The sequence below is a fragment of the Myodes glareolus genome, chromosome 15 (assembly GCF_982192425.1).
Source record: "Myodes glareolus chromosome 15, mMyoGla1.1, whole genome shotgun sequence".
In the NCBI taxonomy this organism is placed as follows: domain Eukaryota; kingdom Metazoa; phylum Chordata; class Mammalia; order Rodentia; family Cricetidae; genus Myodes; species Myodes glareolus.
Genome location: NC_142040.1, coordinates 75,618,437 through 75,645,222, shown reverse-complemented (window position 1 = coordinate 75,645,222; position 26,786 = coordinate 75,618,437).

Below are 26,786 nucleotides of genomic sequence, written 5' to 3'. Positions count from 1 at the left end.
GAGGAAGGCTTTGCCATTTTCCTATCAGTTCAGGCTAGGGGTCTTCATGTCTGTGTCAACGAAACAAACACACCACCCACTTCGTTCACACAAGCGGGGCTTCCTGTACACCCCACAAATCGGGGCTCTATACAAACTTCCAGCCCTGGAGTCTCTCTTGAAGGGAACTGGTTCATTTCCTCTCAGGGTTTGTTAGGAGAGTGGGAGCATTTGGAGATTACACCATGCCTGCTCTAAGTAGTGTGCAATAATGGCTTTCAGGCTCTGCCTCCACCTGGGAGCCTTCGTTTTCCTAACACATTTGACTGCATTTTTGAGTCAAGCACCGAGGCAGAATGACTCTGTGTCTCCTTTGTGTGTGCAGACACCACCACCTGTTAGCAGCAACCAGAAGACAGGCTGATGACATTCTAATGGTGAATACGTGTTATCTCTAGACCTCTGGAAGGAGGCTGGATACACATGGGCACGGGAAGGTATTAGAACCATACTGGAAGGGTCGGGAAAAAGCTCAGTCTGTAAAGCACTTGTCTCATAAGCCTGGGGACCTAAGTTTGATCCCCAAGTCTGGCATAATGGGTCTGAAATCTGTTAGACCAGAGCAAAAGAAGTGGGGACAGGAAGGTCACTGGGACTCACTCTTCTGTCAGCATAATCACTGATCATATTCCATGCTAGTGAAGATGCTGGCTGTCTCAAAAACAGAACAGCAAAGACAAAGTGGACATCTGAGCAGAGCAGCCAAAATTGCCCTCTGTCTCACATATGAATACACATACATATGTACAACTACACACACACACACACACACACACACACACACACACACACACGGAGGGGGGAAGGGCAGAGCAAAGTTTCATATGTATCAATAATGCCCAAGGACACACCAAGTACACTGGACTAATGATGGTCATGGCCCTCTCACCCTATAAAGAGGGACGCTTGATGTAGGTGGGTTTTCTGTCTATGTGTTATTTTCATTGGTTAATAAAGAGACTGCATTGGCCCTTTGATAGGACAGAAAATTAGGTAGGCGGAGTAAACAGAACAGAATGCTGGGAAGAGGGCAATGAGGCAGATGCCATGAAGCCAGCTACCAGGTCAGACATGTTGAATCTTTCCCAGTAAGCCACCACCTCGTGGTGCTACACAGATTATTAGAAATGGGTTAATCAAGATGTGAGAGTTAGCCAGTAACTAACTCTCTAGAGATAATGGGCCAGGCAGTGTTTAAATGAATACAATTTGTGTGTTGTTATTTCTGGGGCTAAGCTAGCTGTGTGGAAGCCGGGTGGGATGAAAAGCAGGCCTGCCCGCAGCTCCTCACTACAGATGCTGCCTTGAGTTGTCATGGAACCCACTACTACATACGTTGGCCAAAAAGTAAAGAATACCAGATTGTCTCCAGAATTTCAGCTCAGCATTATCACCACTGGTTGATATGACTATTAGAATCTCTGTTATTGTGTGCACATCCTGGCCTGGGCTTGGTGTCTATGGCTTATGTCTTGGTAGCTGGATTTTGGGACCTCCAGTCCTTCTCCAGGTGGGTTATATCATATCTCTTCCAAGTACCTGTAGCATATATCATAGCTAATACTGGTAATTTAGTTCAGGGTAAAGGATCCATGACACCAACTATCAAGGGACATGAGAACTAATTAGCAATGTACAGCCAATAAAACCAATGTAACTGGTGAACTTCGGTTTACCCACTGAATGCTGGCATTGTGGCAGCTGTCTGTCTCTATTCCTGACACAGAACCATCACCAAAACATGACTGAGGCACACAGAGGTCAAACTGAATACTTTACAGTGAGAAAGTCAAATTCATACCGTCAGTATGTCAACAGCATGTGGGAAGGTCTCTTTACTGCGCATGCATTCATCATTCTAAATGCCGGTTGAATCCATTTACATTGGACTTAGCTAATTCTTGTAACAAATAAACTATGCATAATATGTGAATCATCTAATGCCACATCTAACGGTTGATTTCCAAATTGTTTTTGTTGTTGTTGTTGTTAAGTGATTAAAACCATTTAAAAGTTTTGGGTCAGATCTTTCTTCCCCCAAACTTTACTTTTCTGGAAGTTACTTGTGCTTCTGACCGGCTGTTTAACCTTTCTTCTATAGAGTCCTGCTTGTCCACCACCACCTAAGATGAGTGTGAGATAAACCACCAGGGTTGAGGCAGATAACGGACTTTTTTTTTTTTGGTACAGAGCATCACCAAGATCAGACGGCTGCCTTTGAGAATCCATTTCCTCCCCCAAATCATTTGCTGAGCAGCAGTCTGTGAGTCCTTCCTTTGGGGGTATACATAAAGGACTGGAGCTGCAGCCTGAGCTTAGCAGGTTGGGGCTGCATGTGTTCCTCATGAACAGGAGTGTGTAGAGTGGTGAGACGCTTGCAGCACTTACGTTAAGTACATCAGCCTGTACCTGACTTCTTCCAATAAACCCTTGGAATTTGGGCAAATCCCGTGAGGGGGCATGAAGCTAAGAAAGTCCCCCAAACACCTGTCTGTCATGAAGCCAAGGCAAATCAGGCAGTGAAACCCAGGACAGTGAGAGTGGGAAAGAACCAGAATTGGCTGTTCCCGCACTGCGTGCTGGAGAGTCCCACTGCAGCATCAGTAAGTGGCAGAAGGTCACCAGCAGCCCAGGGGTGACTTTTAATGTGAACATGGCTAGAACAAATAAAGGGTAGAATCTTCCTCTTTTGGTTTATTTCTTTACCAATTCCGAGTATTATTCTTCATCATAAAGAAACCATAATTCCATATGATCTCCATGTTTTTGCCCATTTACATTTCTGGGCCTTTTATTGGAATGTTTTATTTGAAGATAATGTTCAATGGGTCCAAGTTTTTAAGTAGATTAAGTGCCTTCATTGCACAACGTTGAGGCAAATTCATTTGAATCTTGATTGAGATATCCTGTTGGAGCCGGGGAGTTGTGGACCACAAGGTTGGATTAATGTAAATCGATTTGTCCAGGGTTATTTGTTTAGATAATAGAGGTAATCGGAAGAGGGCCAGGGTCTAGGAGCAGAAGCTGGGAGACGGCCCACCCTGTCATCATGTTCAAAGCAAGTTCACTTCAGGGCAGACTCCATTTAGACAAGGAAAATTCAATTAGGATCATCCTGTGGACCAAAGAATCCCAACGGACTTCCTGAGAGAAAAATGGAAGCCTCGTTGTTTTAACAAATACATGCTAACAAATGAGATTTTTGGCCCTGTCTAGGATTCTGGTGTGAGTGTGTGTGTGTGTGTGTGTGTGTGTGCTCCTGCACTAGAGCTCATATGTATGCATTTGTATGTACATATATATTCATATGTATGTATATATGTTTGTATGTGTCCATAAGTATATATGTGTCTGTGGTCCTGGTCTGTTGCTATGATATTGTTCACAAATTAACATTAATTAAACTTTTGCTTTTATAGCTTTTTTTTTTTGGAAATGTGACCTCCTTCTTGGAAGAAAGGAGTCATATTTTTCTGTGGTTCCTTTCAAGACTCCTTTAGCACATGAATCATTAAGATCCAGGTGTGACCGTGATCACATCACCCCATGCCTCTTGCTGCAGTTAGAGGGCCATCATGGGTGAGTCTGCACGAGCAACCATCTTGATTTCTAGTTTGGTCACTGATAACGGTGTGTAATCGCACGCACTGAGCAAGGGAGCGCACCCTCTCCTCCACAGGTGGGAGCACTTGCTTGCAGCTGGGAATTAGCTCCCTGCACCCCTGCATGTTCAAAGAAAACCTGAAAGCAGGAAACTTTGAACAGTAAGTCTGCCAGTGTGAGGGCTACGCTGTCCTGTGTTATGGCTGCTTCAGAGACCACAAAAGAGTGGGTTCTCGTGGTTGTTGCTGGTTTTCCTCCTCTTCAGAGTAACAAAAAGAACCATGGAGTAAAACTTCACAGTAAAAACACTCACAAAATAGGAACTTCAGAGACTCCTGGTTCCTTTGACTCAGTATCCTGCACAGTGAGAAGATACTCAGCGACGATCTGAGATGCCACGGGAAACAAGACAGACATCAAAATCCTTGCACCAGGAATTATGAGACATGCCCTAACCCCGCAACAGGGCAGCAGGGGTGCACAGCTGGCTTGGTGGACATATGAGAGTGCCGCAGCATAAGGGCAGCTCTGTGCCACTCTCCTGATGCATCATGGGTCTGTGGGTGTCAGCCAAGGGCGGTCCAGTCCTTAGTCCATTCATGCTGGTGTTAACAACCACCAGTACATCAGCAACCTGATCGACATCACCCGGTCTCGCATGGCTGGAGTAATGTCTCCTTATTCAACCTTTTAAAACTAAGTATGAAAACCAACATAGTGAAGAAGAAATATGCCCAGAATATGGCATACTCCACAAAGGTGCTGGAATAAAGTATTTGTGGATCACTGTATAACTCTAGGCAATTCAGTTACAAGGAACAAAATCTAAGATGGAATAGCAAACAGTGATGTAGCAATATTGTGTGTGTGTGTTTTAACAAATAAAGCTTGCCTGAAGGTCAGAGTGCAGAGCTGTGTCACTAAAGGCCAAGCAGTAGTGACAACTTTAATCTTAGTACGCGGGAGACAGAGACAGATGGATTTGTTAGTTCAAGGCCACTCTGGGCTACACGGAATTGATCCAGTCTAAAAGAAAATCAGAGCTCACACAAAGGTGATCCCAGCATTGGGACCACGCACCTTTAATCCCAGCACTACAGGAGTGGTATGGCTAGGCGGGAAAAAAAATAAAAGGTGGGAGGAGGCAGGCACTCATTGCAGACAGTACGAGAAGCAGTCTAGGCAGTCAGTCTGGGGATGCAGTCAGAGGACAGCATTGACCTTTCAGTCTGAGTTTTGGTAGAGGTGAGAACTCTCTAGAAGCTGACCATTCTGCTCCTTTGATCTTTCAGCTTTGCCTTAATATCTGACTCTGAGTCTTTATTATTAAGACCAACTAGAATTCGTGCTACACAGTCAGTTAACAGATTTCCTTTCCAACCGCTGAGAGCCTGGCTCAACCCCGTGATTATCAAGTCCTTGGGAATATGGGTGCAGATAACAATATTTAACTTCCAATTTCCAAAGCCTAAAAGGGGGTTTCTCAAGCAATTTTAGGACAAGCTAAATGTTAAATCTGGAATGTTTCCAGAGACTCATATCTCTACATTCGCTCCTCATTTGGTGGAACCATTTTGAAAAGTGTGGGCCAGTTAGGAAGTGTGGCCTGCCTGGCAGTTGAGGGCATGGAGCGGCAGACTTCGTGTGGTGGTTCTGGCTCCAGTAGTTACAGGGTTTCCTGATCAGCCATCATGGGAACAGGCTTGCCACTCACTCCTGCTTTTCTGTCACAACCACTATGCCAAAGCGAAACCTCTGATGCAGTCATGGGGGCTCCTTAGCTTCTGGAACTCATGGCGTCTTTTCCCAGGGTTCTCTCTGTGTCCATCTGTGTCCAAACACACACACACACACACACACACACACACACACACACACACACACACTCGAAAGCAAAGCGTTCCTCTTGGCATGGGGTCTGGCTTAATTGCTTTATTAATTGTATCATGTTCATCAGCCACATTCAGAGCCACGTTGTGATTTCAGCACATACACTTATTAGTGCTGTAGGCTCATTATTTTTTCATTCCAAAGGTGAGTCTGAGTCAGTTAGTGGGTAAATGTGTTTTCAGGAAGAATTTCCCTGCCGATTCTTTGGGAGTTGAGAAGAGAGCGCAGGATGAAGGGACAGATCTAAGTAAAGGTCACAGACGTGTCTAGGGAATCTTTTCATGTGCCTGTCTCCCTGAGTTGTGGCCCGCATGAGCCTCTGCGTGGGTGAGCTGTCTTCTCACTTCATCTGCCTTGCTGCAATGCTCTTACTCCCACAGGTGGGTTCCTGCAGCCTCAGAACCTCTCGTTACTCTATCAGCTCCATTTTGTTAAACTCTACCCATCCCAGATGAGGTTCTTAGCCGCACCTTGGTTTTTGAAGGTTTTGTCGGGATGGACCTGGGATTTTTCACATGACACAATACTATGATCTTTATCTCTGTGGATGGATCATCTCGCTGTCTCTTGCCCTCTTTTATCTCTGGTGAGTAGTTAGATGTAGGCTCATGAGGTGACACCTGCTTATGGGTTATTTATCTGATGTCGGGGTCCAGATTGTCTATGTGTCTTGTTTCCTGCAGTTTGACCATCGTGTACTGGTTGTGACCTCATCTTAATCAATGCTGATCTTCTCTGCCTAACATCATCGCTTCGCTCTTTAATCTCTGCTGATCTCTGCTGTCTCCACCTGGGACCCACTCACTATACACGTGTGCTACTCTGATTTCTGACTCCTTTCATTTCTTGGCTTGATTTTTCTTTCAGTTCTTCAGAGTAGGTGATGTTATTAAGGTATCCTGAACTTTCTTGATTTTTTCCTTTTTGGCACATCAAATTACTGTAATTAACACTGCAGTCTGTATAATCTTGTCCTTTCCCATAATTTGAATTTCTTATTAACATTTTCTGTTGATCATTCATTCTTAGAACAATTTTTCTTCAATCAAAAAGAGACTCTTTGTTTTAAAGACTTAACCAATATAAAACAGAAGAAGGAAGGTTCGTTGTTGAGGGCTGTGAGCCACGCAACTGCTGGGGTGGTGGTTAATACTGAGCATGAGTGAGAAGTTCTGTTATTTTCTGAAGCTGTGGTAGCAGTTTCTCCCTAAGATAGACCCATGACATCACAGACCTGGGGAGAGGACAAGGTTTCTAATACCAGGCCTGCTGTTCCTCCAGGTAAGTGGGCTGTAAGTCCACCTAGAGACCTATTGGTTAGCCCTAAGATGTAAGCACTACTGTTACATCATTTAGAATATCTGGGGTTGGCTGGTCATTTTCGTGGATCGTAGGTGTCATGGGCTGGATAGGGCCAGTGCAGGCTTTTCACCGAGCACCTTGCATCTCTGTCACCTTCTGTCATGTTGAAGGCTAATCCTCAAGGAGGAGGTGGTTACGTCTGGTATAGCGCAAAACTTCCAAGTCTCATATCCAAAGTCTGTGGCAGCTTCAGCAAATGGGATTACCTTTCCAGAGACCATCATTGAAAGCAACAACTGCTCAAAGTGCCAGCAATGACTGTCTGCAATATTCACCCCTAGCTGACAACTCTACAAAACAACCCTAAACCTAAGGCTCATGGAGTTCATGGAAGATGAGCTGCAAAGATTTTGAGAGCCAGAAGAGCAGGAACTCTGCTACAAGGTTGTGTCTTGTAGATATGACAGAAAATCTACACTCATGAAATCTCAACAATACGGCGACTTTAAAAAGACCTAGAAGGCAATAGCAACATGATGGCAACATGGATGGAGGAATCTTCAAGGGACCTGATCCCCAGATGAACTGCTACAGGCAATTACATATTGCTCAGAGAGAATTAGTCTTCCTCAGGAATGATCCTTCTGAATGGTTAGTCAATCCCAAGTCGTCAACTATAAAATACATGCACTTAAGGAACATAAAATGGACTTAGCAAGTTCCATATGTGTGTGTGTGTGTGTGTGTGTGTGTGTGTGTGTGTGTGAGAGAGAGAGAGAGAGAGAGAGAGAGAGAGAGAGAGAGAGAGAGAATGTATGTACACACACACACACACGTTCTCTTTTTTTCTCATTTTCTTCATTCTTCTGACAATCCCATACTTTTAGGTACATTGTAAGAAGTCTGGATTCTTAGTCCTCCTTGGTCTTTACCCTGGAGCATCACTGTTGCTGCCATTTTCTCAATCCTCATCTTGTTTGAGACTTTGCTGTGACATTTCTTTCCAGTACTCTTCACCTATGATAGCTCTGCCATGCTGTTTCGTTTGCGTCCTGTTTTAATTTTACTTATTGGGGGTCCAGTCATCAACAGAACTTACAATCATCCAACGTTCCTCCAAATACTCAAAGTCAGCAATTCCCTCTCTGAGAGCTGATGAAGCTTTGTCTTTTCTCTTCATGAGTAAACAGCAGCTCGGGGTCAGATAAGGGGACAGGACAAGCTTGGGGAACTTCCTGTCCCATCCCAATGTGAATGCCCACAGTCATATGGCTACTGAGGTCACAGGACAGAAACCTGCTGTCCTATCTCTGTTGATGGTTGCAAGACTTCTGACCTCTATTTATCCCAATCAGGATTTAACTTTGGACAACCCAGGGCATTGGCCTTTCCTGTCCATTTGTCACTGCAGGCGTTGCTGTTCAGCACATTTGTGGGTAGAAAATGATGCTTCCGTGTGCCACACAGATCTGGATACCATCCATCACTCTACGGGAGCTCTATGCTGGGGGGATCAAAAATGGACTTTGAACCAAGCCAGAGAGTAGAGAGATGGTTTTGCTGTTCTTACTCATGTTTGGATAAATTTCCTATTTACTATTTAATTTATGTATCTCTATATATCATTCCCCAAACAGTAGAGTCTTAATATTTCTAACAGTTTCATCCTATTCTTTCTTTTTCCTTATGAGGTTAGGAGGAGACGGAAGACTTCAGCTCATTAACAATCACAGTCTATATAAAAGAGTTTCCTTCCCACCTCATTGCATTAAGCATGGACTGTGAAGTTAGCTGCTCAAAGGTGCCCTGAAATTTTTTAAAGATCATGAGAGGTTTAGCTTTGTACTCATTCTAATAGCATTTGTGGCTAATGCTAAAACGTACAGTCTGCCAAATGCAAAGGCTTCCTTCAATGTCAATCCTATTTTTTATGAAGACAGAATACATTTCACACTACCAACAGGGAGATTTCCTATAATCTTTCCTTGCCCTGTTTTCTGTTCACAAAAAGCTATTTAAAGTCCTTTTACATCCCCAGATGGAGATGGACCAATGAAGAAAAGCTGTGAGAGTGACCCTTGGGGCTTAGCGTGGCTGAGTAAGGCCTTTGTCAGGAGAATCTCACAGACCCACCCTGTGCTTTCCCTGGGATGAGGAATCTGTAGCCAAGAAGGATCCTCACAAAATGCCCACTGGAAGATAAGCTGGGGTGAACTCTGAGCCAAGTGTGTGCTTCTAACTCCTAGTATACAGAGTACAGAATTTGTATAGTTTGGATATGTTTCTGAAACCCATCTTCGAAGCACATACTTAGGTTAACCAGACTTTGGTTAATTCACTGGGAACATCTAAAAGTGCACACATTCATTCAGAGACAAGAAAGTGCATCACACAACATGTTGGGAAGGAGAAGACAATTTCTGTGAGAGCCTTGCTTGAGACTTCAGAGCTTCAGACATCTTCTATTCATGCATCATTTGTGGCTGAATTCATCCGTTAGGATGATGTGGAGAACGCCAATAAATCCTTGGGACAGAGTAGAGAATGCTTGGCAGAGAGTGGTTCTCAAGGCTCATCCTGAACACACTCTTTGCTTTGGTCTTTAGTCCAGGAGTTAACTCATTACCAATGACAAGGTACCTCAGAATAAAATGTGAAATATATGGGCCAAGTCATTCAGCTTAAACCCTGCAAAAGGATGAAATGTTCCAACTCACGGTGTGGATAAAGCGAAATTGCCTCTTCTTTGCCTCAAAATGACTGTGAGAATGATGAGTCTTTTAAAAATATTACCTCGGGGGTTAGAGAGAAGGTTCTAATAGTTAGGAACACTTATTAACATGACATGGTTGCCCCCACTCACGTCTGGCAGCCTGCAACACCAGTTTCAGGGGTTGGACACCCTCTTCTGGCCACAGACACCTGAAAGGAAGTGGTGCACATAAACCCACAGAGACACAAGACAAGCCTAAATTTAAAAGGTAGTTTAAAAATCGTTTAAAAGAAGCTTTTGAACTAAAACAATGCCCATAGTTACTATATGAAACTGTTTTCATTTTTTTCCCTTAAATCATTGCACGGGTGTAGAGCATCTACAGAAAGTTGCACTTAGCTACTGCATACAATTTAGTGCATTTGTTGGGACGTCTATAACTGTCAAGTTTTAGTGACTTCACTAACCCCACCCACAGAGCCCTGCTATAGGGACTGAAATACTTCCTAAAGGTCCAAGCACCTACTGTTATCGCTCAGAGGATCAGGTATGATTTTCTGGGTAGAAGTGTCTTCAGAGCACACTAACATCTTTGTTTACACTTCTTGTTGGTGGCTGGAAAAGGAGAAATAACATGGAAACTGCCCACACTACTGAACAAACATCTATATGTGATCATCTGTATGTAATATGTGATCCCATCTATATGTGATCATGGCACAAGTCAGCTTCATTCTGCACTAAGGAAAGCAAGCCGCAGAGGAGGGAGGACTACTCTAGCCATTGGCAGGAGCCCTAGAGGATGCTGGTGATGAGACAGCTACCCACCTGTGAGAAGATTGCTGCAAATAAATAAGAGGAAGCTTTGGGAGAACACTGGTGATCCTGGTCCCTGTGGTGGGAAAGGGGATGAGTGGTTGATTTCTCTGGGGGAGCCAGAGAAATGGCATTTCAGGAGTCTGTAGGGTGTCACCATGGAGGGACTTATGCATTCACAGCTAACTGATCGTTCAGCATCAGCATCAGGATGCAGGGAGATGTTGGCAGAGCCTTAAAGAGACCAGAGCACATGACTGAACGATGTGAAGTGCCACGACCCATGGGAACATACGACTTTTTCCTGCCTCCATGCCATTGGTTCCTTAAAATCTCCGAGAAACCTTCCTAGTTCTTGTAGTTTCTTTCCGTAATCCAGCTACACATGGTAGGAAAAAAATTCATAAAATCGGTGCTGTCTAAGAATGATTATTTTTGCATACTAGAATTTGTTAGTTTGTTGGTGATTAACAGTTTTGTAGTTTCTTTGTTCTTAGGGACAGCTATACTTTTTTTTAATAAATGAGGAAATTAGTTGACTGGATTTGTTTTGACTTGGATGGGCTGATTTCCAAAAACAATTATGATGTGTTTCGTTCTCCAGGTCCTACTTTGTTTGCCCTAAACATCCTAAGGATTCAGCAGGGGTCTCAAATGTGAGCCACTCACAGGGCCCATGGTTTTCTGACATCAAACTGATGTTTCTAAACCCACAGCGTGGTATTCTGGCACTTAATTTCAAAATGCAGCCTAAATCACAGGAGCCATAATATGTCAAATGATCCCACCCTCGCAGGGGGAAAACAGTAAGTAATGAAAAAGCTATGATTGCTTTTCTGTCCTCCAAATGACAGTTATCACCTCAATGACCTGCTCCGGGCGGACCAGTCTAGACCCGACACACTAAGGGATAACGTCATCTAACAGGGTAGTTACAAAAATCAATACAAAACCCATTTCAGAGATACTCCGTGTAAGAATCCTGGCGTAATGCTCATTTATTGAATAGGCCTGGGGAAAAATACACAACAACTTCTCTGATATATGTGCCTTACCTCCCAAGCAAAGGAATTCTGTAGGTAAGCAATAATTGTATTTTTCAATCTATTACTTAGACTTGGCAGGGCTCAGGCTGGAATCTAATATATGGATGATGGCTATAACTCAATTATGGCGTTTCGGCAGAATCCTAGTGTATTCAAAGAGTAAAGGTACAGAACTGGGCAGCTCCCCTGCTGGGCTTGTAAGAACAACTGTGTCCATGAATGTGTCTTTACAAGCTAAACTCCTGTCTTATTGACTGTTCAGAGACCTGACCATTTAAAAATATATATTTACACAGGTAATTTCCTTGACATCTCTGATACTGACTTTACCTCCCAAGTTTGGTCTGCATTTGGGAGTCAACAAATTCTGTTTGAATAAACAGATGCATACTTACTGCAGTCTGGAATGATGGTCTGGGATTGCTGGCTGAAATTCTCATAGTTGAGGGACAAGCAGGCTTCTGTGTGCCCACAGCTGAGACGCATCCCTAAGCTCACCGCCTCTTCCGTCAGCCTGAGTAACGGTTGCATTGAGAAAAGGCAAATGACAAGGTAGGAAGTGAAAGTTCCCTGTACAACTTGAGAAGAAATATCTGGACAGCTGGTAAAAGGATTTGAACTCAAATGAGGGCTGCTCCAGGGACACCATAATGAAAGCAGTTAAATCAGCTCACGCCCCCAAGCCCAGTCATCCTAACCTTCACATTTTATGACTACCTCATGGCTCCATCACCTGTTTGCTCCAATTCTAAATGAAGAGCCGCACTGGCATTCCTCAAATCATGGAACATTAACAGGAGCCTTTTGTGGTCAAAGTAAACCATTTTTGGGTTGTTTAATGCTAATTTCATGGGGTCAGTATGCATTGACCATGCTTCTCTTAAACCTGGAAAGAAATTGAATTTTAATTATTCTCTAGTTCATTTATTTTTAAAATAAATATTTATGAATAGACCTTGAAAATCTTATGATAGTTGACATTTACCTGTTTTAAGCACATAACAACAATTAAACAAAATGGGACCATGAATCGGAAAGAGAACAAAGAAGGGCAGGTGTGGGAGGGTTTGGAGGGGGAAATGGGAAGGGAAGTGAGGAAATTGTATTATAATCTCAAAGTACTATTAAAAATAAATCAATACATTCACAACCTTTAAGAGTTTCCTAAATTCAACAATATTTGTCTGGGGAATCCAAATATTTCTGTGCCTGCTTCCACCAACACCAGATTCAAATCTTTTCTATCAGTCTAATTAATCATATTCCAGTCAACATACTTCAGACTCCTTAATCACAGCAAAGACTGACCTCGGGACCACCGTCTGTACACCCACAGACTCATGGAAAGTCTAATTCTGATCACTGTCCAATCAGAAATAGGAAAATTACCTTGAAGTCTCATAGTATTGTCTTCATTCTCCAAGTATGGACTTTTGATGATATTATTCTCTTAGTATCTGTGTGGACAGAGACCAGATCGCAGAGCCGTGAACCTCATTTAGACCATGTCTTCACAACATTTGCCAGATCTTTGGGAACTGGTGCCCTCTGCTCCTCCATTCTGCATATAACACTGGAAAAATCCTGATCTCAGTGTGGGAGAAGTTGTGTGTAAGTAAGCACGCACCATGTATCTAAGATCGCTGCCACCAGAAGCAGAGATTTACTTACTATGTCCATAGAGGTATGTCCACCCTGGACCCTGCGGGCTGCATGCATCCTGAGAAATCCATGAATACAGCCTCACACAGAATCATAAATGTACTTAAAACACCAGAGTATTCTTTAAGGCATTGTCTTTCACCGAACCCAAGCTCACTGACAGTCTAGACTGGGTGGCTAGTTAGTTCAGAGGACCCTTTTGTCTCTAGACCCTCAGGACTAAGGTTACAGGTATGTACTACCACACTTACAAAGTGGCCGGCACTCACCAGAGCTGATAATTATAATTTAAATCTAAATGAGAACTCTGGGTCTTGTACATGTTAACCAAGGCCTTCACACTGAGCTACATTCTCAGCTAGAAAAATGTTTTTAAGCTATAATATTTACACTTTTGTGACAATCCTGTATGATGGGTTTAAAGTCAACATGATGGGATTTGCACGATGGTGAGGAAAGCTAAGTACATCAATGATATGAGTAACAGCAGGTTCCATAAAGTCCAAACGATCAAAGCTCCGGTTACCTGCCTTAGACTTTTACATGCCAAGTACATAGAATACCAGTGTTTGATCCCACACTGATGTCAGGAGAAAGACAGGTCTTCCAATAGTCTGTGCTTCTAAGTACCTAACAATTCAAGTATGTCAGGCTTCAGGCAGGATTGTTAAAAGAGATAAATTCATAGGCTGTAACTAATACAAAGGATGCTTAGAGAGAAACTACCTATGTGGTGTGGTATTTAAGTCCCTGGCAATGCCCTTAGGGATTGAGGAAGATATTCTTGGCCATGTCCCCCAAAACCATATAAGCTACCCCCAGCACAGCTCTGAAGCCAGGTCTCACCTTTCCTCTTGGAATCGATTTTGTTTTTGTTGGGTTAAGCTCACCTTCTATTCTGCTTCAGTGTACTGGACCTGAAGCCAGAAAACAGAGGGGTATATCAAAGGCTCCTTCAGGAAGGTCTGCCTAGACACTGCTTGATTCCCTGAGCAAACAATGTGGTTCATAGAGAAGAGGATTTGAAGTCACTTAAATTACTGGCCAGGTTCTCAACCTGAGTCTCCATGTCTACGTGTGAGACTGAGACCAAGCACCGATGGGAAAAAAGAAATGTAAGCTTCATTCTGCCTTTGTGCTTAATGAGAGAGTCATGAGGGAAATGCAGAAGTATAAATTCTACGTGATTTAAGGTGCAAAGAAAGGCTGCCTCTCAAGAGTTTTCAGTAGCCTGTAGTTGTGGGTGGTCAGCCAGAGAAAATTCTTGCCTCCTATGATGGGAACTGCTCAGCTTGTGGTTAGCACTACCGCTTGAAACAGGTGAGTGTATATCCAACTTACTGTTGAAAGGTCTTCTTTCGTGACCCCGGGTGACCTCAGACCAGAAAGAACAGATACAAAGTGTTGTATTTTATACCTTGAATATTATTATCAAATATCACTAGTCTTTGAATGTAAGCTCCCTCTGGCTCCGGTTCACAGGGCAACTCAAGATTACAAGAAAAGGATGGGTGAGTCTCTCAGTGACCAGTCACACAGCTCAGCCCAACAAGCCAGTAATCAGCTGAAGTTCCTTGGTCCACTCCTCCGCAGCTAGTCCTTACCCTCAGCTCGTTAGCCTGCTGCCCATTGTCTTGTCTGGCTGACCTCCCTGGTCAGTGTGACTGAACAGGGAGTGAGTCTCCTGGTTTCTGGGTTCTGAGTGAATAACTAACACCTCAAGCAAATCACATGAACCTAGAAGGTGAGTATTGCACTACATAGCTTGAATATAGGTCGTGGGCAAGAGGAACTCAAGAAGCTGAGTGTGTAGGCAAATAGAGTCAAGCTTACTGACAGTCTGAAGCTCCAGAGATCCATGGGATCCCAGCAGTATCTCACTCCAGTCAGTCTTAAGCCTTCATAGATAAGCCTTCTTCTCATTAGAAGCAGGTGGAGACTCTAAGAGAGTGTCCTGGCAAATTACCTCTGCTTGGGGGTCAAGTGAGGTAGAACTGGGTTCAAGATATCCTAGTGTGGACAGACAGCCTCAAACACCAAGAAGTACCTGATTTCTGCAGTGTCTGGGCAGAGAACTCAGGGCAAAACTGAGAGCACATGAATATTGTGGGATAATCCTTCTGTAGGTTGTGAATATGTATGCCTTTCATTGGTCAATAAAGAAGTTGCTTGGCCTATAGTGAGGCAGAATAAGGTCAGGTAGAAAAGCCAAACTGAAAATAGAGAGAGAAGGGCAGAGTCAAGAGAGAAATGAGAGAGAAGGGCGGAGTCAAGAGAGACGTGAGAAAGAAGGGTGGAATCAAGAGAGACACAAGCCAGCTGCCCAGGAGGCAAGATGCCAGCAGACTGGTAAAGCTACACCACATGGCAATATGTAGATTATTAGAAATGGGTGAATTTAAATGTAAGAGCTAGTTAGTAATAAGCCTGAACTAAAGGTCAAACATTATATAATTAGTATAAGCTTTTGTGTGATTATTTGGGACTGGGAAGTCAGGGCAAAAGAAAATTGCTGCCTCTGTTTACACACAAATGTATGTGTGTATGTGTATGTACACATGCATACCCATGTGCATACAGAGGAAAATTGAAATTCACATTACTTTCTTTTATTTTTATATTATTTTCTCATTGTTTTTATTGAGCTACATGTTTTTCTCAGCTTTTCTTCCTTCCTTCTCCCTCCCCTTTTACCCTTTTCCATGATCCCCATGATCCCAACTTACTCAGGAGATCTTGTCTTTTTCTACTTACCATGTAGATTAGATTCATGTATGTTTCTTTCAGGGTCATCTTTACTGACTAGGTTTTCTGGGGTTCTGAATTGTAGGCTGGTTTTACTTTGTTTTATGTCTAAAAGCCATTTATGAGGAAGTACATATGATATTTGTCTTACTAGGTCTGTGTTACTTCACTCAGTATGGTGTTTTCTAGATCTATCCATTTGCCTGCAAATTTCAAGACATCATTATTTTTTTCCACTGAGTAGTACTCCAGTGTGTAAATGTACCATATTTCTTTATCCATTCGTCAGTCAAGGGGCATTTAGGTTGTTCTCACATTCTGACTATTACAAACAATGCTGCTATGAACATAGTCCTTGTGGTTTGATTGAGCATGCTTTGGTTATATACCCAAAAGTGGTATTGCTGGGTCTTGAGGTAAGTTGCTTCCTAATTTTCTGAGAAATTGCCATACTGATTTCCAAAGCAGCTGTACAAGTTTGCACTCCCGCCAGCTATGAATGAGTATTCCCTTTACCCCACATCCTCTCCTTCAGTGTTTTTGCTCTTGACCATTCCTACAGGTGTAAGATGGAATCTCAGAGCTGTTTTGATTTGCATTTCTCTGATGGCTAAGAATGTTGAGCATTTCTTTAAGTGACTTTCAGCCATTTTAGCTTTTTCTGTTGAGAGTTCTCTGTTTAGGTCTGTACCCCCATTTTTTATTGGATTATTTGTTCTTTTGATGACCAATTTCTTGAGTTCTTTGTATATTTTGGAGATCAAACCTCTGTCTGATGTGGGTGGAATCAAATCAAAGACCCAGATATCAATCCACACACCTATGAATGCCGGATTTTTGACAAAGAAGAAAAAAATGTAAAATGGAATAAAGAAAGTATATTCAACAAATGGTGCTGGCATAACTGAATATCAACATGTAGAAGAATGAAAATAGAGTCTATTACCATGCACAAAACTCAAGTCCAAATGGATCAAAGACCTCAATATGAAACCAACCAACCACACTGAACCTCATAGAAGAAAAAGTGGGAAGTATACTTGAATGCATTGGCACAGGAGACCACTTCCTAAATAGAACCCCAGCAGCACAGACACTGAGAGAAACAATAAATGGGACCTGCTGGAACTGAGAAGCTTCTGTAAAGCAAAGGACACAGTCAAAAAGACAAGATGGCAGCAATCAATAAAGGGTTCCAGATAGTCCCCAAGCACCCACCATCTGTCCATGAGGAAGCAGGAGGCAAGCCAAGCATAGCAGGCTGAGGCTAGTGAGCATTCTTCAGTCCTACCAGAAGATGGTGGGAATGCAGGTAACTGGGGAGATGAGTGAAGGTTTTACTTGAGTGGAGCGAGCTCATGATGGCGGTGTGTGCTGTTCCTTCTCATTGGCACAAGGTTATAATCAGGGAAAGTGATTTCTACAGCAGAAAATGGACCAGGTCTCTAAACATCCAAGGCTGACAGTGCAGATCAACTCCAAAGGTGATAGGGAGAGCTGCTCATCAGGGACTGGCATGTCGCTGTCTGTCTGCAATGGGTGGAACATGAATGCGCTTAATCTTTAAAGCCCATTGATCTGTACACTTAAGCAGTGTGTAAAAACCATGCCCATCATAGGGTAAATTCAAAACAAGGAGACCATTCCTTCCCACGCTCCAGACAAAGTCACTGACTTAGCTCCTGAAGCTGCCTGAAAGGTTAAAATAGAGAAACTGAGGTGCCTTCCTGGCTACCTCAGACACAATTTAAACTCCAAGCTGTCATAGTATTATATTTCTGAGTTCTAGCCTCATTCTCTAGTTTACCACTTCTAGAAGCTTCTAATGTGATCTACTTTCAGGGTAAAGTGGTACTTTCTGGTGGGCTGCCTTGCTTTTGGGTTGAGGAGTTGAGCAGACAGCCTTGCTTTCATTCTTTATCCACTGACTGGAGATCTTGGCCATGGACAATCTGCTCCTCCCAGGCTCTTCAGGGACATCCGCCCAAAGAAGGAAGACAGCGGCACCGCACCATCTACACTGAGTTATTTCTGCCCACACAGTCAGGAGTGCCTTTGTGAGCACTGAGGTTGCCCCTAAGCAGAAAGGAGAGGCAGCTGTGATTTTTTTTCCTCACCTAGCATCATTTGAAGTCTACAACAAAGAAACAGAAAGCATACATGTTCTATGTGTAGGCATGGATGCGCTGAGGCTTGACCATGGACTCCCCCGCACTGGCTAACCTAGACAAACTCTGCGTTGAGCAGCATGTAACTGATGTCTGCCTGTCTGAAGTGGAAGAGTGGGAAGGGGAGAGACTTGTTGCCAGATCCAGTCACATCTTCGCTCGGTGAGGATTAAAGATCATTGTCATGAAAACATTCTTGGCGTGTGTTCTCTACCTGGTCTCGGCTGTTTACGGCCCTTGTCATCTTGATCTCTGCTTTCCTTATATGCAGAGCACTGTTCTCTTTCTTCTACTTGAACTGAAGCACTCTGGTTCAAGATTACCCGAGACTCAGGAGTGAGATAAAAGTACACGTTTCAATAATAACAATAACAAACAGGTCCGCACTGTCTGTAGCAACTGCTAACCCTTCACACAGTGTAAGAACAAAGCGGAATCACCTGTGAGTGCCTCCAGGTTCCTCCCACAGCATCTCCTCACACTCCCCCAGGAGAGCGTTTTAGAACACTCTAGCATTTCAACACTTCAAATGCTTTTCCTGGTGTCCACTTGGGCAACTCCCGAGTGGAACTCTGAAAGAAACTTGCCAGTGGAAAGCCTGCCCTTCACTGTCCTGTCCTCAGACTTCTGGTGCCCTGACATGGTACACAGTTCAAGCATCTGAAAGCCACTTTTAACATAGTTCTAGCAGCCTATGCAGAGGACTCTAGGCCTTCTTTGGAGGTGAGTCTTATTTCGCGAATATTCTCATTGTTCCTTATACAGTGTTGTCTCAGGACTGGAAACATTCATAGGATAGATGTCACCTGTGTACTTGTTACTTGAAGCAAATTGACAAACTCCTGGAGTACCTCTGAACACAGTGCCAGGGAAATTACCCTCCCAGAGTTGCATCTGCGTCTCCTCTTGGTGCCTCAGAGCTGCTGTCAAGCTCTATTTTATTCCGTGTGTGTACTGATAGGGCTAAGGAGGGAAATGCATCCTAATGCTTCCAAATAAATTAGATTCTGCTCCATTGTAACGTGAAAACACAGCCTCTTTGGAAAGGATGAACAACAATCACTATTGAATAAAGTATCAATAGGCTTGAGCTGTCTCCAGCCAGGACATTAGGGGAGAAGAGATGGCTTAATCCTACCTCGGTGTCCCCATCATGCAGATTAACCAACTGCAGAGCAGAAAGTAAACATGAGTCCCTTCCATCTGGTACATTTGACAGTTTTTTTCTGCCAAAGATGAGAAAGAATAAAGAGAAGGAAATCAAAGTGAGAATGGAGAGGTAGAGAGAGATGAGAGAAGGAAAGTAATGTGGGAAGAGGAGAGTAAAAATACAAAGCGAATTTTATCACAGGGTTAGGACCAAAAATAAAATCAGAAATAAAATTCATAATGACCAGTCCAATAAGAATACAATAAGCATCTTTATGAAGAATTAAAGTAAATCCTTTTTAAAAAGAAAACCCATTCCATGACACCTGCCATAGAGTGATGCAGGAAAAATTCACAGATTTCTGTCAATTGAGTTAAAATAAGCATCGTCTTTGTATTCGAAAGTTAAGGAGAATCCAGGACCGTATCTTGGGAAGGAAAACAGCTGAAGTGAAGAAGTGAAAATGAAGTGCTTGAGACAAAACGAGCGTTAAATTAATGTTGGGTAAGACAGTGTTGAAGAAAAGCTTAGCTGACTCGAAGCCATGCCCAGGAAAATAATTAGAACTGAAGCACAGACAGGGGAGGGACACAGGCAATAAATGGTGTTAACAAGCCAATGAGCTTTAACTACTTAACTAGTCATATAATCTGGGTGGGTCAGGGAAAAGATACAATATCTTCAACATCTTAATTTGATGAAAATGACAAGGATAAAGATCCAGGAAGTTACAGCACCTGGTCACCATTCTGCTGGAGAATATCATGACCAGACAGACAGATGTCCACTATGCTTTTGGAAAACATCATGACCAGACAGACAGCCACTATACTTCCGGAGAACATCATGGCCAGAGAGACTGCCTACATTTTTTTCAACAGCATCAATATCAGGAAACTTCTCAGAAATTATAAGAGCAAGCAAAGAAAGTGCAGCTTCCATTCATAGGAGTAAGGATGACCACAGTCTCTCCTGGGGCAGTGCAGTTTAGAAGGGAGAGGAGCAATGCTTTACCCCACAAAAATAAAACACGCAGGAAACAGACTCACACTAGCTGTCCATGGACAAATGAATATATACTGAAAATATGGCACATATTTAAAATGGAATACTATTCATCTCTTTAAAAAATGAAATAAAAAATTTGCAGAGGATGGCTGCATTTAGAATGTGTAATATTGAGGTCATACACCTCAAAAAGAAAACACACATGTTCTCCATTATATGTATATGCACACCATGACCTATACAAATGTGTGTATATATGTGTATATATGTGTAAGTAAATGAATATGTAACATGTGGGTATAGTATAACATTGAAATTAGAACAAGAAGGTTTAAATATTTGGCAGAGGATAAGGACTGAACGCAGGTGATGAACAAGAGTCATGAAAGAGAGTATAAAGTTAATTATTGTTCTAGTTCTAATCTGTAATAGATTTTAGGGATATGAAGTGAGGGACAAGTAAATAAAACATAGTTGACAGGTAGAGTGCACATAAAACCCAATGTAATTCATCACAGTTTCAAAAACGCTATTCTAACTACAAATTTCACTAAGATGCATATGTAGACTTTGAGTCTGATTAATCTCAGTACACAATGATTTTTATCTGTAAATTCCTCATAATAAAGTTATAATTATTAAAAATATAAGAAACAAATGTCTATCCTTTAATTCACAATAATACACAACAAAACAAAATCATTAAAATTAGAAATGATTGAAAGAATAAAATAATTCTTGCTAAAAGTTTTCAAGTGTATAAAAGTAACACAAATTTATTACCAACATATCTTTACTGAAAAGCAAAACAGAAAAGAATGTCATTTATGTAAAATAAGGAAATGAAACCCACTAGGAACATACATGTAAACAAAAGGACAGGAACTGCTAGAAATGTAAACTCTTAGAGTGCGGTGGTTAATCTCAGTTGTCAATTTGATGACTTCACTTGGGAGATGGGCTTGTGGGCCTGCCTGTGGGGATTATCTAGGTTGTGTTAGCCTCTGGCCACACCCCTGGGGATTAATTTAATAAGAAAAGAACATTTCCTCACTGTGAGTGGCACCATTCCCTAGGATAGGATTCTGGTTTTCTGCTTCCTGGCTGTGAATGCAGTGTGAGCTGCTGCCTCGAGCTCTTGCCTGTGGATATGGACTTTAGCCTGGAGCCTTGAATCAAAACAAACTCTTCCTTAAATTGCTTTTGTTTGGTGTGTTATTGCAGCAAGAGGAGAGAATAACAAAGATGATGAATAAACAAAAACAGAGAGGGCATTATACCAACACTCAAATATGTTAATCAGGGCACAGAAATGGAAGAAATTGATTATACTATTTTAAGACATTTTATTTCTGAAGTGATTTTCGCCACCTCATGGAAATGGTGAGAGATTAATGCAAACCACTCAAAGAGGGAAATAGGCAATTATCTGCTATAGGTAATAAACAAACAATGGAGATAGCTGAATTATATATGATAATTTTCAAGGCAATATTTCCAATGTGGGTATTTCTGTTCACAATGCTCTCACGCAGTACTGTGTGAAAGTTATTGGTATGTGCAACAAAAGTAATAAAATAGAAGACACTAAGTTTAGAAAGAAGTAAAAATGTCTTTGCATACAGAAAGAATAGCCATTTTCTTTTTTAAAATCTGATATAATATACAAAAATGCTACTAAAATCCACTAAAAACTTTCAAAAACCAATCATTGAGTTCACTGGTGAAATTAACTATGGACAGAAAGGACAGAAGGCAAACACTTTATGTTCTCACACACAGAAAAGAACTTTCTGTAGAGATAGAAAGAAAAATAATAATGAACAGATAATAACAGTTACAGTCTGTGTGGGGGTGAATAATCATGGCCAAGCTCTAGGACTCTACAGCAGTTTGCTGATCATAATTCATAATTATTATATATTTTATAAAGAACCAGAAGAATGTAGTTTGAAGATTTGCATCACAAAGAAATGATAAATGTTTCAGAAGAGGCACTAATCCTTCTGATTTCAGCGCTTCATGTGTGTGAGTCAGATTGTCACATTGCACCACATAAATATGAACAATTACAGTATCACTTCAAATGTGAGACAGCCTGGTGAGGGGAATTAAGGAGTTCTCAAACAGATGGAGAAATGTGATATTGTCAGAATATAATGTTCTCCAAATTGATCTATGTATTCAATAAAATTGCTAAATGTGTTTTTGTATGAATTGTCTTACGGAGTCTTAAATTCAAGAGGAAATACTAAACAGTGTCACAGTGAGGAAACTGAAGTCTAAGATTGTGTAACTTTAACATTCATCAAAAGCTGTAAGAATACATATGCTATTTTTCTTTCTGGGTCTGGGTTATCTCACTCAATATGATGTTTTCTAGATTCAACCATTTGCCTGAAAATTTCAAGATGTCATTACGTTTTCCCACTGTGTAGTAATCCATTGTGTAAATGTACCACATTTTTCTTATCCATTCTTTGGTCAAGGAGCATTTAGGTTGCTTTCAGGTTCTGGCTATGACAAACAATGCTGCTTTGAACATAGTTGAGCACATGTCCTTGTAGTATGATTGAGCATCCTTTGGGTATATACCTAAAAGTGGTATTACTGGGTCTTGAGGTACATTGTTCGCTAATTTTTGAGTAATTACCATACTGATTTCCAAAATAGCTGTACACATTTGCACTCCTACCAGAATAAGTTGTCATCAGTGTTTTTTATCTTGGTCATTCTTATAGATGTAAGATGGAAACTCAGAGTTGTTTTGATTTACATTTCTCTGATGACTAAGGATGTTGAACATTTTCTTACGTGTCTTTCATCCATTTTAGATTCCTCTATTGAGAGTTCTCTGTTTAAGTCTGTACCTTTTTTTTTTTTTAACTGGATTATTTTTTTCTTTTGATGACCAATATCTTGAGTTCTTTGTATATTTTGAAGATCAGACTTCTGTCCAATGTGGAGTTGGTGAAGATAATTTTTCATTTTGCCTTGTTGATTGGGACCTTTTCTTTACAGAAGCTTCTCAGTTTCAGGAAGTTCCATTTATTAAATGTTGTTCTCAGTGTCTGTGCTACTGTGGTTAAATTTAGGAAGAAGTCTCCTGTACCAATGTGTTCAAGTGTACTTCACTCTTTCTCTTCTATGAGATTCAGTGGGGTTGGTTTTATGTTGAGGTCTTTGATCCAACTGGACTTGAGTTTTGCGCATGGCAATAGATATGGATTTGTTTTCATTCTTTTACATGCTGATATCCAGCTATGCCAGCACTATTTGTTGAATAAACTTTCTTTTTTTCCATTTTTTATTTTTTGTTTCTTTGTCAAAAATCAGGTGCTTGTAAGTGTGTGGATTAATATTTAGGTCCTCAGTTTGGTTCCATTGGTCCTCCTGTCTCTTTTTCCGCTAATACCAGGCTGTTTTCAGTACCGAAGCTCTGTAGCAGAGTTTGAAGTCAGGGATTGCGATGGTTCCAGAAGTTTCTTTATTGTACAGGATTGTTTTGGTTATCCTGGGTTTTTTTTTTACTTCATAAGTGACGTTTAGACTAAAAGCAAAGAAAAACTAGCCTCCAGTTCATAATTCCAGAGAACCTAGACAACTAAGAGAACTCTAAGAGAGATATACATGGATCTAATATACACAGAAAGTCAAAAAAGACAAGATCTCCTGAGTAAATTGGGAGGTTGGGGATCTCAGGAGAGGGTAGAAGGGGAAGGAGGAGAAAGTGGGGGGAGAGAAGCCATGAGAAGGATTGGAGAGGGGGCTTAGTATTTAAGAGCACTTGGTGCTCTTTCAGAGGGGTGGGGTGGGTTTATGGCACACATATTCACAATGACTTGTAACTACATTTCCAAGGGATTTGATGCCCTCTTCTGGCTTACAAAGGCACCAGGCACATCGTACACATACAGACATGCAGGTACTCATAAATACACATTAAATAAATAAGGAAAGCACAGCAGTAAAAATATAATATGAATCAAAATGGGTAAAGAAATCAATGAAACAGCAAAACAGAACTAATTAACATTCTATAAAATAGTAAAAGTAATTAGATGGAAGAAAGAGTATATCTTTAAAGTCCTTTTAAAAATTTTTACTTATATTTTCTGAATCTCTGTGTGTGCATAGTGCTCATGCTTATGGACACACGGAGGCCAGAGGGGGTGTTGGAGTCCTTGGAGCTGGAGATACAGGAAGTCTACCTGATGCCCAGCTTATTTGCATAGACTTTGAGCTGGGAGAGCTCCCGTCTGCATGGTTGAGGAGGAAGTACTCTTAACAGCTGAGCCGCTTCCCTGACCAGAAAGATGATATTTTAAACAATTGCTGTGGCAGTTGGCTTTCTGCATAATCACATGAAAACTTTCAAATGGATCATAGACCTAAACATAAGATACAAGACTCAATCTCTCCAAAACTCTAACCTCAGCACTTAGTGAAGACAATAGTATGAGTTTTAAGAAATTTTCATTAGCGCTCCTCCACAGAGTAGGAGTTACCAGGCAGAGCAGGTAATGCTGTCTTCAATGAAAAGCATCGCTGTTACCAGCTTACCACACAGAATATTTTCCGCTCATGTCCAAGTCAATTACCATTGATAGGAGTGAAGCCCAGGAAGATGCTGCACTTCTTTCTCCATCTGGGCAAGACGGAGTCAGCCATGAGATGCAGACTGCAGATTGAGCTAGGCTTCCAAGCACCAGCAGGAAGGTGAACAAACACTGAGAAGGGAAGGTGTCCTCTTAATTCACTGGACAATTTGTCATTTACTCTCACCTCTGCTGAGTGAGTGCTGGGGCTACTCTTGCCTAGGAAGTGGCTGGGCAACGAGGTTAAGATGTGTGCCCAGAAAGAAGACATGGTTCAGTCCCACGGACACACTGAAGATTAAGTCAGCTTTCATGAAGTCTGTAGATAAGTCTATAAATTGTTGAAAATTACAGATCTAAGGAAAGTTGCATAGAGCGTGGGAGGGGGAAGAGGAAGGTGGATCTCTTTAAATTTGAGACCAATATGGTCAACAAAATGCAACTCAGCCTAAACATATAAGAAGGAAAAAAGGAGAAAGTATTGTAGACAAAGATATGCATGATGTGCTTATATATTAAGTAGAGACATGAATATAGATAATCTAGATATAGTTATATAGAGACAAATATAATGCTAATAATATGTGTGTAGCTGTTTCTGGACAGATTCAAAACATAACCTTTGGAGATAAATTTAAACATTAATGTCAGTATATATATGGATGCACAGACATTAGATCTTAAAAAGTCAAAATTTATGTAGACACAAAGATCTCATTCACAATAACTAATTATGGAACCAACTTTGGTGTCCAACAACAGTGAAGTTCATAAAGAAAACATGTGTGTGCATATATATTACATACACAATGGAATGTGTATTATCATATGTGTATTATATTTCATTTCATATATACATAGAAACATATAGAAAATAACAAATATACAGTAAAGAAGAAAACTCTGTGAGTTGTGGAAAGTGGTGGCTGCACCTGGAGATCATCATATTCGATGAGCTAAGCCGTGTCAGAAAGACAGAGATTGTTTTCTCTTGTATGTGGCCTCTAGCTTGAAACATAAGACCATGTCTACATATATGACATGGATGTAGAAGCAAAACTGTCTGTAGGAACAAAGGAAACTAATGCAAGAGAGCATAAGGGGAAACTTGGGGAGGTGTAAGGGTGTTAGTCAATGTACGGCATATTGTCATATGAAAATGTTCATATGTGGCAAAACACCATGAATGATGACTATATACAACAAACTTTTTTGCTGTTTCATATTTTATGTTTTATTTAAATTTATCTATTTTAAAAAACAGTCCTTTCTCATTTTATGCAATGGACAATTTTAAAATATAGAAGTAACAAACAAAAGTAAATTAGCTACAGATAAATAAATACACAGACCTAGGTGTAGATAATTGTGTCTTGGTGCACAAACTGGACTTGCCCTCTAGTCAGATTGATGACTGTCTTAAATGTCAACATAGAACCTTCATCCAGCAACTGATGGAAACGGAAGCAGAGACCCACAGCGGAGCACTGGGCTGAGCTCCCAAATGATGTAAGAAGTCCTTCTGTACATGCGTTGCTTTTATTGACTAATGAATAAAGAAACTGCTTTGAGCCTATAGCAGGGCAGAACAGAGCTAGGAGGGGAAAACTAAACTAAATGCTGGATGAAAGAAGGAAGGGTCAGGGAGATGCCATGTAGCTGTCACCAGGGGCAGATAAGCCAGAAACTTTCTGGTAAGCCACAGCCAAGTGGCAATACACAGATTAATAAAAATGGATTAAATTAAGATGTAAGAGCTAGCCAATAAGAAGCTACAGCTAATAGGACAAGCAGTGATTTAATTAATACGGTTTCTGTGTGGCTATTTCAGGAGTCTGGCCAGCCAAGAATGAACAGGTAGCCTCCCACAACACCCAAAGTCCAGCTGAAGAGTGTGGGAGGTGTGAGAACATGAGCAAAGAGGTCAAGACCATGATGGGGACACCCACTGAAACAATTTACCTGAGCTAATGGGAGCTCACCAACTCAAGCTGGACGGGGAAGGAACCAGTATAAGACCAAACCTGACTCTCTGAATGTGGGTGA